At 44.5% G+C, this 13,131-nt stretch overlaps 1 protein-coding gene across 2 annotated transcripts in view; it reads right to left on the minus strand.

Annotated features, from left to right (window-relative positions):
• CDK17 (cyclin dependent kinase 17) overlaps positions 1-6,921 on the minus strand; it is a 146,813-nt gene extending 139,892 nt beyond the window's left edge. Inside the window, exon 1 of one of the 2 annotated variants that reach the window (XM_043965660.1) lies at positions 6,665-6,921. The gene's annotated coding sequence lies outside the window, so the exon portion shown is untranslated. Of the gene's footprint in view, positions 1-5,071; positions 5,092-6,664 lie in introns of those variants that run through there. The other variant, XM_043965661.1, reaches the window with a different exon arrangement.
• Positions 6,922-13,131: the final 6,210 nt, after the last annotated feature.

A 13,131-nucleotide genomic window follows, 5' to 3' on the forward strand; every position in this document is an offset into this window, starting at 1 on the left:
TTCACACTTATGTATCTATACGCATAATATATTATATACACATACACACACATTGTATTTGTATGTGTATATTGTGTATGTATATGTATCTATCCATCCCTCATTTGGAAACAAACGCAGGAGTGCAAGCCCAGAATTCACCATCAGCCCATACAAAGTCAGTTTGCCAGCCCAGCTTTCAAGAACCAGAGGGCTCATCCATATCAAAATGTCATCAGTTAGGGGTAGCTAGAGAACCAGCCCTGGAGTCAGGAGGACCTGAGTTCAAATCTGACCTCAGACACTTAACACTTACTAGCTGTGTGACCCTGGGCAACTCCCTTAACCCCAACTGCCTCACCAAAAAAAAAAAAAAGTCATCAGTGAAAACATGCTATTTCAATAACTGTTCCCTTATGTGTCTTCTTTACTATAAACTCCATGAGGCCCAGGCAGTGGTGTTAAATAAATATTATATCTCCTCCTGCATTAAGTACAGTGTCCTACTTTATGAATTTTATATAACATAATTACTGAGTGTTTACTATCCTAAGGAATTTGTCATAAAATTTAGCGTTAGCTCAATTTTAAAAACTGTTACTGTTTACACACAAAATAACAGCAAAAATAAGAGTGGAATTGTTACCAGTATCTCCGTTTCGTTCATTACAGAACACAAAGTATACTAATGTTCAAAAATCAGACTTTAAGTATCAAATTTCAAGACATCTGTGATGGGTGAGGGAAGGACCAACAACAACTACAACTACTTTCACCTCCCTCCCAACCTGCCAGAGTCAAAAATCACATGATATGGACACTCAACCAGTATAGAATGATCTGTCAAGACTTCTCAGAATGATGGAATTTTAATCCTGGAAGGGAATATCATCTAATGGTTTGCCAAACCTCCTGCTTCAGCCCTTCTATCTTCTCTGAGGTAGAGATGGGTACCCAGTTGACAACAGTGACCTCTTCCCATACTCTGGGACATTACTAGAAGTCATATCTTTCCTTTACCCTCCCTAAAAGCTCCAAAGAAATGAAAAATTCACCCACCCCCATAAAAAGGAAAGAGATATCCCTTCTGAGGCTAAAAGTATAGAACATTTAAACACACACACACACACACAACACTAGATTTGGAATCCAAGAACCCCAGTTCCAACAGAAATCTCTTCTCTTTACTGGTTCTATGGCTTGAGCCTCAGTTTCCTCTTTATAAACAACCATCTACAGATAAACTCTAAGGTCTCTGGATAAGCTCTAAATCTTGTGATCCTGTTTTGTTCACAGCATTTTATAACAACTACTTGGTGGAAAACCAAGTTTATGAAAAGAACTTTCCAGAGGGGGAAAAAAAACCAAAAAGCTTAATAAGCATTCTCCATTTTAGTTTTGAAAGGAGACATAAATTGTAAATTTAGTAGATTGGATGCTACATGTGATAGGTGTGTGATGCCATCGGTGTGGGTACTGCCCTCCGAGAGTAGAAAACCAGAGCTGTTCTTATCACCTCCTTCTCCTGGAACACTCCCATAATTCCTCTAGAAGATCCACCCAATGTGCTAGGGATCTTCCTTAACAGCCCTTGACAATGCATGAACACCAAAAGAGCTGGCAGGTCACCCATATGTTATGAGTTGGTCTCCCTTCATGACTAACCTACCACCACTCCAACTCCTATTTCTCTGATTACTTCTCATTTTCACTTCTCCTGAGCTATTCCTTATGGCTAATATGCCACTACCAAATGGCAGAGATGCAATTATGACTCTTGGGGTAACTTGCAACTTTAATTCTTTGGAGCCCCAGACTGCCCATGCTTCACAGTCAGGCAGCAACATCATTATTAGGGCACTGAGGGGCCTGCAATGCAGAGAGAAGCTTAGAGTCACTGAGCCCAGTCCCCTACTGCTCCAGGGTCCCTACCATTCATCTACTGTATCTATCCAAGACCTATGTCCTCAGGGACCAGCTCTATGAGTTGTGCATCTAACTGTATGTTCAGTTCAATAAGCATTTATTAAGTGCCCACTATGTGCAGGGCACTTAGGGACTGGGCATACAAAGGCAAAAACAAAACAGCCCCTGCCCTCAATAAGCTTAATTCTCCTGAGATAATACAATATGTACACATACAATAATTACAGGGGTAAGTGAACACTAACTGGAGGACTCATGCAAGCAGGAAGAAGCATGCCTAAGGCAAGCCTCAAAGGAAACTATGGATTCTCAGAGGTAGGACTGAGGAAGGTACTTATTACATGAATAGGAGGGTGACCTGGGTAAAGGCATGGAGACAGGAGAGAACAGGCTAGGTTTGGGAATAATGATAATATGAAGGGGAATAATATGAACTGCCTGGAAATGCAGGTGGAAGAGGTGATTAAACACCAGGTTAAAAAAACATTTTATCCTAAAAGCAAAAGGGAGTCACTGAAGACTTTTTTTTTTTAAGTGAGGCAATCGGGGTTAAGTGACTTGTCCAGTGTCACACAGCTAGTAAGTGTTGAGTGTCTGACGCCAGATTTGAACTCAGGTACTCCTGAATCCAGAGCTGGTGCTCCATTCACTGCACCACCTAGCTGCCCCCACTGAAGACTTTTTAAAGCAGGAAAATAGCATAGTCAGGACTATGTTTAAGGAATATTAAAAATCTGTCAAATGTGTGGAGGATAGATTTTAGAGAAAAGACACTGAAAGAAGCAACACCTGAATAGTTGGGCCAAACCAAGAGATTATGAATCTAATTTAGGAAGCTCTACAAGCCTCTTGGTCGTGATGTCATCAGCCCAAGTCACCTGCAAACAAGACCATCTGGAGGACCTCACCAACTAACTACAGGGAATCCCTCTTTTACATCCCTCAGTGCAATGGCAAACGCAAGTTTTATGCTGCTGCCTGATATTTCTAACCCAAGGGTCAAAGTTCTTTTTGCTATGTTATCTTTCAAGGAATTGGGTATGATTAACAATGGTGTGAACGACAAGCATGATAAAAAATAAAGCAACTAAGATATTGCTTGTTTTCCATTTTTAAATCTATGCCATGGTCATGAAGCAAAAACATACCCTAATGTAATTTTTATATTAAGTTCCCTATTATCAAAAGCTATTTGAAATCCAGAGATACCTAAAACTCCTGTCCTTTAGACATGAAAAGAAAAAATTCATCTTCAAGCTTAATAGAAAATGTTTACAAGTCAGCAATAGCTCCATTAAGCAAGTTACAGACAGGGAACTATAAATGTGCTGCTGCTGCTGCTGCTGTTGCTGTCGTCTGAGCTGAACACTAGGGCCTTCACTAGTAATTACCTACCAAGATTTAGGAATCTCAGTAAGAAGGCAAGATGTAAATAACTTCTACATATTCATTATTACTACCCAATAACAAAGAAAACGCTATACGGGAGGAAAAATAGCTTAGTGATCTGAGAAATACAAAGCACATTTACATAGCATTTCATCATCACTTTCACCAGCAATTAGTTTGTGATGCTATTGAATGCTTACTCTTCATAATAAAACGTTTACATTGTTTTTCTAAGAATACTCACACTCAGTTATAAAGGTGAAAGGTAGAGGGAAAAAACATTTGCAAAAAGAAAACAAAATAAGGGAACCCAGAGAGAGAGAGAGAGAGAGAGAGAGAGAGAGAAAGAGAGAGAGAGAGAGAGAGAGAGAGAGAGAGAGAGAGAGAGAGAGAGAGAGAGAGAGAACGAACCTAATTCCTATATGCTATCAACTGCCCACAGCAGGGGAGCATTAATATTTCAAAACTAAAATATACTTGCAATAAAGAGTGATGAAGCACCTATGAATGTACGAGGCATGCAGCAAGAATGATTTGTTTTTCCTATGAGCTACAGCACAAAGAAAAGGAAAATTCCTTTTTCCTTTTATTTTTGAGTATATATTTGAAAAGCTAATTGTTATAACAAAGCTCAGGATTCTGAATCTTTCCTGAACAAATCTTGTTTTATTCAAATGCAAGATGAACATTTCAGACTGGATTGTCTAAAATACCTGACTAAATCTCAGGGCATTAGGTTTGGTTCTAAGGAAAAGAAGAATTAATTTTTTTTTTACTAAAAGCTTAATTGTTCCATTTAGTAATAGGCAATTTAAGAAATTAGCATGTCTTTGACTCTGATGATCCATCAACCAGGAGAAAAACTGTGTTCTAATCTACACTCAAACTACCACCTTTCAACATACACACAAGTCACCCTGAACATTAACATGTCCCAGTCTGTCATATTAATACAGACCTTAAAATTGGGGAGTGGGAGGGAGGAATGGGTTGTTGAAAAATGGAAGAGAAAATGAAATTCTCTGGCTGAGAAAAATCAGTTAACAGATTCCCCCAGAATAAAAAACAAACCGATTTTTTTGACTAGGTTTTTGAAAGACTCAATTTCTTAAAAGCAACAAACAGTTACATAATGTTACCATTTTCATATTAATTTCAACAACATAGTAGCTTCTGTACTTCAAACAGGTCTATCAAGAGATTTTTTTAAATGTCTTATCCTTTCCACTCACATTTGGGAAATAAGAGAGATTTTCACTTTCACCTTATGAAAAATCCTGGAATTTCTAGGCATGCATGGTTTTACTAAAAGCTATGAACTAAAAATGTAGGTCCTTCCTGCCTAAAGGGCTATTTGCCTAGTTAACCGAAGGCTATTGTAGATCATGCATTTTATCAAAATCTTTTTTAAAAGGGAAAAAAGATTCTTCAACACAATAGGAAAATCTCTTCCACTGATTCATTTATATTTTCTTTGTATCTTTTGGCAAAACAAGTCTGTTTATTTCAAAATATGTAAATGTTAGAAATCACAAAGATAGGATGATTTCAACAAGAAACGCAGCACCCCCGGTTTAAAAGCCTATCTTGAAACCCTTAAATAAGCCCTGAACAAAACTGGTTCCAATTTACCTTTAAAAAACAAAACAAACAAACAAAAAAAAAACCCCAACTACTTAATTTAATCTGAGTTCTAGTTTTCCAGAAGGTTTTATCCTACCAAAAAACCAAAATAAAATAAAAGGCTTTTAACATTCTATTTAAATTTTCCTCCTACCTGATGGGCACCAGAATTTTCTCATTAAATGAAGCAATTTTGCTGTCAGTAAGAGACTTGGCTGCTTCAGAAATATCTAAGATTCAATACAAGCAGTACCACCTCTGCACCCTGTAAAATTATTTGAATAAAGTGGCTGATAGAGCAAAGCTGGAAACATATGCTCAGGCGCACCAAAACAGGCACATGGCTGATTTAGGCCAAGGGGTTATAAGGCATTTCTTTCTATAAGAAGATCTCAAGTCCATGTGACATTACAGACCTCAAAAAGGAAGGGGTGGGAGGAAGAGAGAAGAGTGCACAGCAGTTCGGGGTCAGTACAAGCACAAGCATCCTGTCATTAGCCAACCTAAAGCTCTGAAGGCAAAAACACTGCTCATCCACAAGGAGTGGGTGAGAACAGAGATAGGAAGAAGAAAAAGGAGGAAAAGTCCAGATGAGAAAGAATGTGTCAGCGTGTGGGAGGATGAGGAGGAGAGAAGGGGAATCTAGAGCTTTTATAAAACACTTTTTAAAAAAATGAAAATAAAAAGTAGCTGCGGCAGAGAGCTGGCAGTTCTAGAAACACACTGTTCTCTTCCTCCGCGCAGTTCCATAGGTGTCCCTGAGGTCTCCGCCTGCTCTGGGCCAGGACACGGGGGGCTGGGTGCGGGGAGGGGAGCCCACTGGTGGCCCTCATCTTTGTCTGGGTCCTCCCTCCCTCCTGGCCCGCCTTCTCGTGTCTCCAAGGAGCTGGAAACGCACTCCCTCCTCCTCTCCCTCCTCCCTCTCTTCCTCGGGCGACCAGGGAGCTCTCGGGTCTCCAGGGCCCGGCCCTGCCACTTCCTTTCTTCCCCTCGCCTCCGGCTCAGCCCTGCCACCGCCATCCCCGGACCCGTCTGCGCTGCTGCTACTGCAGCTGCTGTCGCCGCCACCGCCGCCTCCTCGGGGAGGCCAACGTCGTTAGCGGTCTCGGGGGACTCTCCAGCTCTTCCTCCACCTCCCCCGCTCGGGGACACCTCCCCACGTCCCCCGTGGGGGGAGACGGGAAGGAGGAGGAGGAAGAGGAGGAGGAGGAGGAGGAGGAGGCGGCCACAGGGGAGGGGAAGGCAAGGCAAGGCAGGTCCTTAGGAACCGGAGCTTAGAGTATGGACCTCAGGGATTATCTGGTCCAGCCCCCCGATTTATAGAGGAGGAAACTGAGGCCAAACGGGGGTGGGGGAGGGGGACGGGGCGAGGAAAGTGACAAGGAAAGAGACAGGGAAGGGAAGAGCGCGGGGAAGGGGAAGGGATAAGACAGGGAAGGGAAAGGAAAGAAAAGGGAAAGCGGAGACAAGGCAGGGGAGGGGGAGGGAAGGGGACAGGACGGGGAGGGAAAGAAAGAAAAGCCACGGACGCACAGATGGACGGACGGACGGACGGACCGCCCGCCGCCCCGGCTCCACCCCGCCCCCAGCCCCCGGAAATGCCGGGGTGGCCGCCCGGCGGGCGGCGGGTGCGGGTCTTCCTCCGGAGCCGCCGCCGCCGCAAACAAAAAGAGCCGAGCCCCCGGGCCTGCGGCCCCCACCCAGGGCGCTGCCGGCAGGGGGAGGCCCGCGCGGGCCACTTACTTACCAGCCGAGCCCGGGCGCTGGGGACGGGGAGCGGGGGCGGGCGGCCCCGGCGGCTGTCCGGGCTCTCCGGCGGGGGCGGGCGCGGGCCCCCGAGTCACGCCGAGCGGAGCCCCCGGCCCAACATGGCCCCAGAGCGGCCGCGGAGGCCGGGCGGCGGACAACGGCTGGGGCGGCCGGCGGGCGCTCGGGTCCCTCGGCGGCGCGGGCGCGGGTCCTGCGGCTCCGGCGGGCGGCGGCGTCAGCTCCGGGCTGCTGCGCTCCAGCCCCGCGTCGTGGGCCGCGTTCGCACTGCGCCGACCGACGGACGGACGCCTCCGCCTGCTCCCCCCCGCCCGGCGCGAGGGCGGGGAGCGTGGGGAGGGGGGCGGGGGAGGAGGGAAACGAACCAACCAGCGGCCGCGGCCCGGGGAGCCCGAGCGGGAGCCGAAGCCGCCGCCGCGACCAGCGCGACCCCTAGTGGCTGCGACATCGGAGCAGGAGGGAGGGGCGGGGCGGTCTCCAGGGAGACAGGGCGCGCCCCGCCCCCAGCGCCGCATCTGCTGCTCGGCTCCGGCGAGAGAAATCTGGAGCCCCGGCAGGCTGCGGAGCCCCCTCCTGCAGATCGGGACCCCGGCCCGGGAGAGAAAATAACTTGTAATAAAGGTCATGAGACCCCAACCCCCTCATTTTAGACGGGGAAACTGAGACCCAGAGAAGTTACGTGATTTGATGTGAAAGAGCCACAAGATTTTCATCTTAAAGCTAGCTGGTAGGGTCTCCCAGAGGCCATAGAATACAAGCCCCTCTTTTTGCAAATCGGGAAACTGAGGCCCAAAGAAGTTAAGTGAGTTCTTGTAAAGGGACCACGAGCTTTTCATCTTAAACTCGGCAGGGTCTCCAGAGGCCATATAATGAAAGTCCCTCATTTTACAAATTGGGAAACTGGAACCCAGAGAAGTTAAAGGACTTATTATAAAGAGGTCATAGGATTTTACTCTTAAGGTGGGTAGGGTCTCGGGGTCCATATTGTTTAACCTCTTCATTTACAACTGGGGAAACTGAGTTGCCCAATATCACGAAAGCAGCAAGTTTCAAACCCAGATGCTCTGTCTCCAAATCTAGGACCCTTTTCGACTGAATAACACAGGGTTCCTATAGGGGCAGCCGATCTATGGGAAGGGCTGATGTAAAAAGAACTCCATAAATAGTCATTTATGATAACCAATCAACAAGACTTTAGTAATACTCATATAATAAAAGGCAGCAGGGCTGCTTTTGACTATTGCCTCCAAAACATACTGGCTACGGTGACTGAACAAATGCTACAAACCTCCCAATTCTCATAAGACTCGAAAGTGGAGGGAATGTGCCACCATGCAACAATGATATAACAGATCTAGTCCCTCTGGCTAAATAATGTTTTCTATTAATCAACATTCATTCATTAAGCACCTAATAGGTACCCAGAGTACCAATATAGACTGAAATATTCCCTATGTTCAGTGAGTAGCTAACAAGCTTCAGGTTCGTTCTAACATAGAATCATAGATTTAGAGGTGGAAGGGACCTTGGATGCCAACTCCTCGTTTTACAGAGTTAGGAAACTGAGGTCGGGAAGAAAGTAGTGGTTTGCCTGAATTCCAGCAGATTGGCAGCGGTAGAACCAGTCTTCCACTTGAGCCCTGCCCTGATCCCACCCACTCTATGGTTGTCAGTACTATCTTCCAGTTTAATTTTCTTTTGGCTGTAGTTGATAAATGCTTATTGAATGACCGGGATGATAGATCGGTACGGTAAAGAAAATCATTAGATTTGGCAGCAGACGATCTGATTTCAAATCTAGGGTTTTACCTGTTCATCTTTGATCAAGTCATTTGACCATTGGGCCTCAGTTTACTCATCTGTAAAATGAACCTCTAAGATCTATCCCTTTTAGTTCTCAATTTACTATTTTTGGGGGGTGGGGCAATAAGGGTTAAGTGACTTGCCCAGGATCACACAGCTAGTAAGTGTCAAGTATCTGAGGCAGAATTGGAACTCAGGTCCTCCTGAATCCAGGGCTGGTGCTTTATCCACTGTGCCACCTAGCTGCCCTTCTCAATTTACTATTGAATGAATAGATACTTATATATTATTAGTTTTCTGAGAGCAGGAACCATTACTTATTTTAATGGTTTTAGCCCTAGTGGCTTAGTGCAGTGCACCTCGTAGGCATTTAATAAGTGTATGTTGAATTGAATTGATATGCAGAGTTTAGACAAGTTTTTATGATTCCTTCCGTTCAGGCGTTTACAATCTAGTGGAAGTCTATCTTATCCTAGTGGAAAGATAAGATACGAACACAGCCATCATTTGTAATATTGCATAAGAGCATTAGCACTGGGCTTAACCAAAGTGCTTCCTGAGGTTGAAGGTGACCAGCTTCCCCTTTGAGATCATACTTTCTCTAGTACCAATACAAAGCTTATTCTAATTTGCCAGCCAAGAAAACCGAAAAGTAACTAGGGGGTCTTCCTTTTATTTTTTGCTGTCAGTAATAAAAAGGGAAATGAAGGAAAGCGAGGGACATTGCTTTTGAGCTGAGTTTTAAAGAATGGGCAGGGAAATTCAACAGGGGAAGGAAGGGTATTGGAACAACCTAAGTTAAATTATGGGCAGCTAGGTGACACAGCAGATAGAGTACCAGATCTAGAGTCAGGAAAACCTAGGTTCAAATCCAGCTCCAGATAATTCCTAGCTGTGTGACCCTGGGCAAGTCCCTTCATCCTGTTTACCTCAGTTTCCTAATCTGTAAAATGAGCTAGAGAAGGAAATGACAAACCACTCCAGTATCTTTGCCAAGAAAACCCCAAATGGGTTCATAAAGAGTTGGATATGACTGAAGAATAATAAACAAGGTAAGGTATTTGGGGAGAGAGGATTCAAGGTATGTTAGGAGGGGTCAGACAATGGTTTGGCTGCAGTCTTAAAGTCTGTGGAAAGCACTAAAATAAGGTAAGTCCGTAAAGCCATTGCATCCTCAGGGTGTAGATAACTGAATGCCAGGCAAAGGACATTAAGCTTCTTCTGAGGTGGAGACAGAGAGAGAAGAGATGAAGGGACTAATGTGAAGGATATCACAAAGGTAGCATCATTCACAGGGTCTTTTGTGGTAGAGTGGAAAGAGGGCTGAATATGAGTCTCAGGATGCTAGGGCGTAAAGGCGAGAGCGATATTTACAGACAGAAAGACCTGAGTTCCATTCTCAGCTCCAACATTTACTAACTATGTGAGCTTGAACAAGGCACTACCTCTCTGCACCTCAGATTCTTCATCTCTAAAATGATTCAATGACCTCCAAGATCCCTTCTATCTTTCTATGCTTCTCCCATTTGCAACCTTCAGCAAATTATTTAACCTGTTTCCCCTTGGTAAAATCGGGAGGAGGAAGAGGGAGATGAATAACCTCTAAGGCCTCTTCTATTCTACACCTATCTATAGGGGCAGCTAGGTGGCATAGATGATTAAGTGCTGGCCCTGGAGGCAGGAGGACCTGAGTTCAAATCTCAACTCAGACACTTACTAGCAGTGTGATCCTGGGCAAGTCACTTAACTTCCAATTGTCCTTAAAAAAAATTGGGGGGCAGCTAGGTGGCACAGTGGATAAAACACTGGCCCTGGATTCAGGAGGACCTGAGTTCAAATCTGGCCTCAGGCATTTGACACTTACTAGCTGTGTGGCCCTGGGCAAGTCACTTAACCCTCATTGCCCTGCAAAAAAAAAAAGAAAGAAAGAAAGAAAGAAAGAAAGAAAGAAAGAAAGAAAGAAAGAAAGAAAGAAAGAAAGAAAGAAAGAAAGAAAAAGTAATAAAAAACATTTGGGGCCGTTTGACCCAGATGGCTCTGGAAGAGAGAGTGAAGTTGGTGATTTTGCACAGCTCTCCCTCATTTAAATCCGATTCAGTGTAAAGTTATGACATCAACCCAATGCCATGGTCCTCTCTGAGAATGAAAGAACAAACAACAGCCATACCATCTATGGGTAGAAGCAAGGGAAAGGAAAGTATCAAAGGAACCCCACTATAACAAATGTGGGAAGGGAAATAGGTTTAATGATAATTATAGTTTAATGATGATTATAGAAATAGTGAAGTCAGAAGGAGCAGGAGATCTAATATTAATATCAGGTAGTGTCTGCCAAGGCAAAGTCAAAGAAATTATCCTTCTCTTTCAGGTTCATTTGTTCCCCTTCACTCCCTGCTCCCTTCCTTCCCAATTCCAACTATGACTTTGGTTGGACAAGTAACTTCCCCTCTCTGGGCCTCAGTTTCCTCCTCTGTAGAATGAAGGGGTTAGACCAGGTAATTTCTGTGGTCCCATCCATCTCTAGAGCTATAACCCTATTAGAATCCTCTTCTCCCTAGTGAAAAAGCCAGCATAAAGAGGAGAGATGAAAATAATTATGTAGATGAAACCAAAATTTAAAGACTTTTGCCTGGAGCATCCAGGTAACTGAGCTTTTAGAAATCCTAACTGTTTCGATTTTCCACTTTGTTTTATGGAGACTCAGATACAATATCAATGACAGCTACTGTTCCTTAATGTGCTATATTGGGGTGAGGTGGTTTTTCCCCCTTTTTAAGGGGGTGGCTGTTTTTTCAATCCTCACCTTCCCCATTCCAGCCAACTCTGAAATGAACTACAGAGTGAAAGTAGAAAAACAGCATGAAACTGACCTGATGTGGTTTCCCACTAGCAAAGATAAAAGCATCGAGTTAAAAGGAATCTTAAATTGGCAAAGAGAGGATAACAGGAGAACAGAGGAGAGGGCCTGGCAGGCTGAAGCTGGGAGGGAGGAAAATCCAAACAATGGCAAATACTTAAGCGACACAAAACACCAGGTGAAAAATACAATGGGAATCTCAATTATTCCCACTTTAATAACTGAGTCATTGAAGTTGGAATGGATGGTTCATTGCAAATTCCAAGTCTCACCAAGAGGAAATTTGACAATTGTCCTAGGGACACATTATTTCCTTTCCTTCTCCAGCCCCCTTCCTTTATGAAATATTGATTTATGCTTACTGCTGACTTAATTCTCTTCTTCCGTTGGCTAAAGTTAATTAGAATAAAAAAAATACTTTTACTCATTTATTTATTTTTGCAGGGCAATGAGGGTTAAGTGACTTGCCCAGGGTCACACACCTAGTAAGTATCAAGTGTCTGAGGCTGGATTTGAATTCGGGTCCTCCTGAATTCAGGGCTGGTGCTTTATCCACTGTGCCACCAAGCTACCCCCAGCAAAAACACTTTTAGACAATCCCCCTTAACATTATCACCTTCCTGCCGTTGATTATCTCCAACTTAACCTGTGTATATCTTGTTTGTACATAATTTGCATATTGTTTTCCCCATTTGACTGTGGGCTTCTAGAACTGGGACTGTCTTTTGCCTTTCTTTGTATCCCATTGATTATATGGGGGTTTTGTGTGTGTGTGTTTTTGTTGTTGTTATTGTTGTTTTGCAGGGCAATGAGGGTTAAGTGACTTGCCCAGGGTCACACAGCTAGTAAGTGTCAAGTGTCTGAGGCTGGATTTGAACTCAGGTCCTCCTCAATCCAGGGCCAGTGCTTTATCCACTGCCCCACCTGGCTGCCCCTCTCCCATGTTTATATTTTAATGTTTGTTGACTGTACAAGGCCCTGAGCTAAATTATGATATAGAGTTCTTGCTCCTTGTACTAGAATCAAAATGTATATAATAAAGGAATCAAAACGTGTGGAAGGAAGGAGGGGAGGGAGGGAGGGAGGGAGGGAGGGAAGGGAAAGAGGAAGAGAGAGCGAGGGAAGGAAGGAAGGGAGGGAGGGAGGGAGGAAGGAAGGGACTTCTTAAATGTTTGCTATTCTCAAAGCACTGGGGATACAAACAGAAGAGTAAGGCAGCCTCTGCTCTCAAGACATTCCTATTCTAATGGGGGGGGGGGGGGAAAGAACACAAATGGAAGTTTCACCTACAAATAAGATGGAACGGTCCCATGGCTCTGAGGGTTCAGTGGCAAAGAAGATGGTCAGGGCTCTTCTTTAATATAATTTCCATTGATAAAATTATATCAGTTTCTGATATCGAACCATTTGACAGTGCCAAGGATATCAACATCTGTACGAGCAGTTGCCAGCCTACATCTCCATAAAGATAGCTTCCCAGCAAAGGGAAAGATGATGGTTGAGGGTGCTAGGCTGGAAGCATTACTGTTTCTAAGGCTCTTGGGTTCAAATTCCTGGCATGTCCTCATCAGGGTCCAAGGGAAGAAGGTGATCAACATAGTGCTGGTAGTGACTTCAACCAGGCTGGCTTTCTTACCCCATGGTGGCAGTTGGCAAAAATGTCTGGCCTCTTCTGTGCATGAGCTGCTTCCCCAGATGTTGAGTGAAGGTTGGACTGGAAGCAAGATTAGTGGACTTGGTCGGGGGTGGGGGGGGGGGAACAGGACTCCCAGGGCCCTCTTACCTCT

The sequence above is a fragment of the Dromiciops gliroides genome, chromosome 5 (assembly GCF_019393635.1).
Source record: "Dromiciops gliroides isolate mDroGli1 chromosome 5, mDroGli1.pri, whole genome shotgun sequence".
NCBI classification, from domain to species: Eukaryota; Metazoa; Chordata; class Mammalia; order Microbiotheria; family Microbiotheriidae; genus Dromiciops; species Dromiciops gliroides.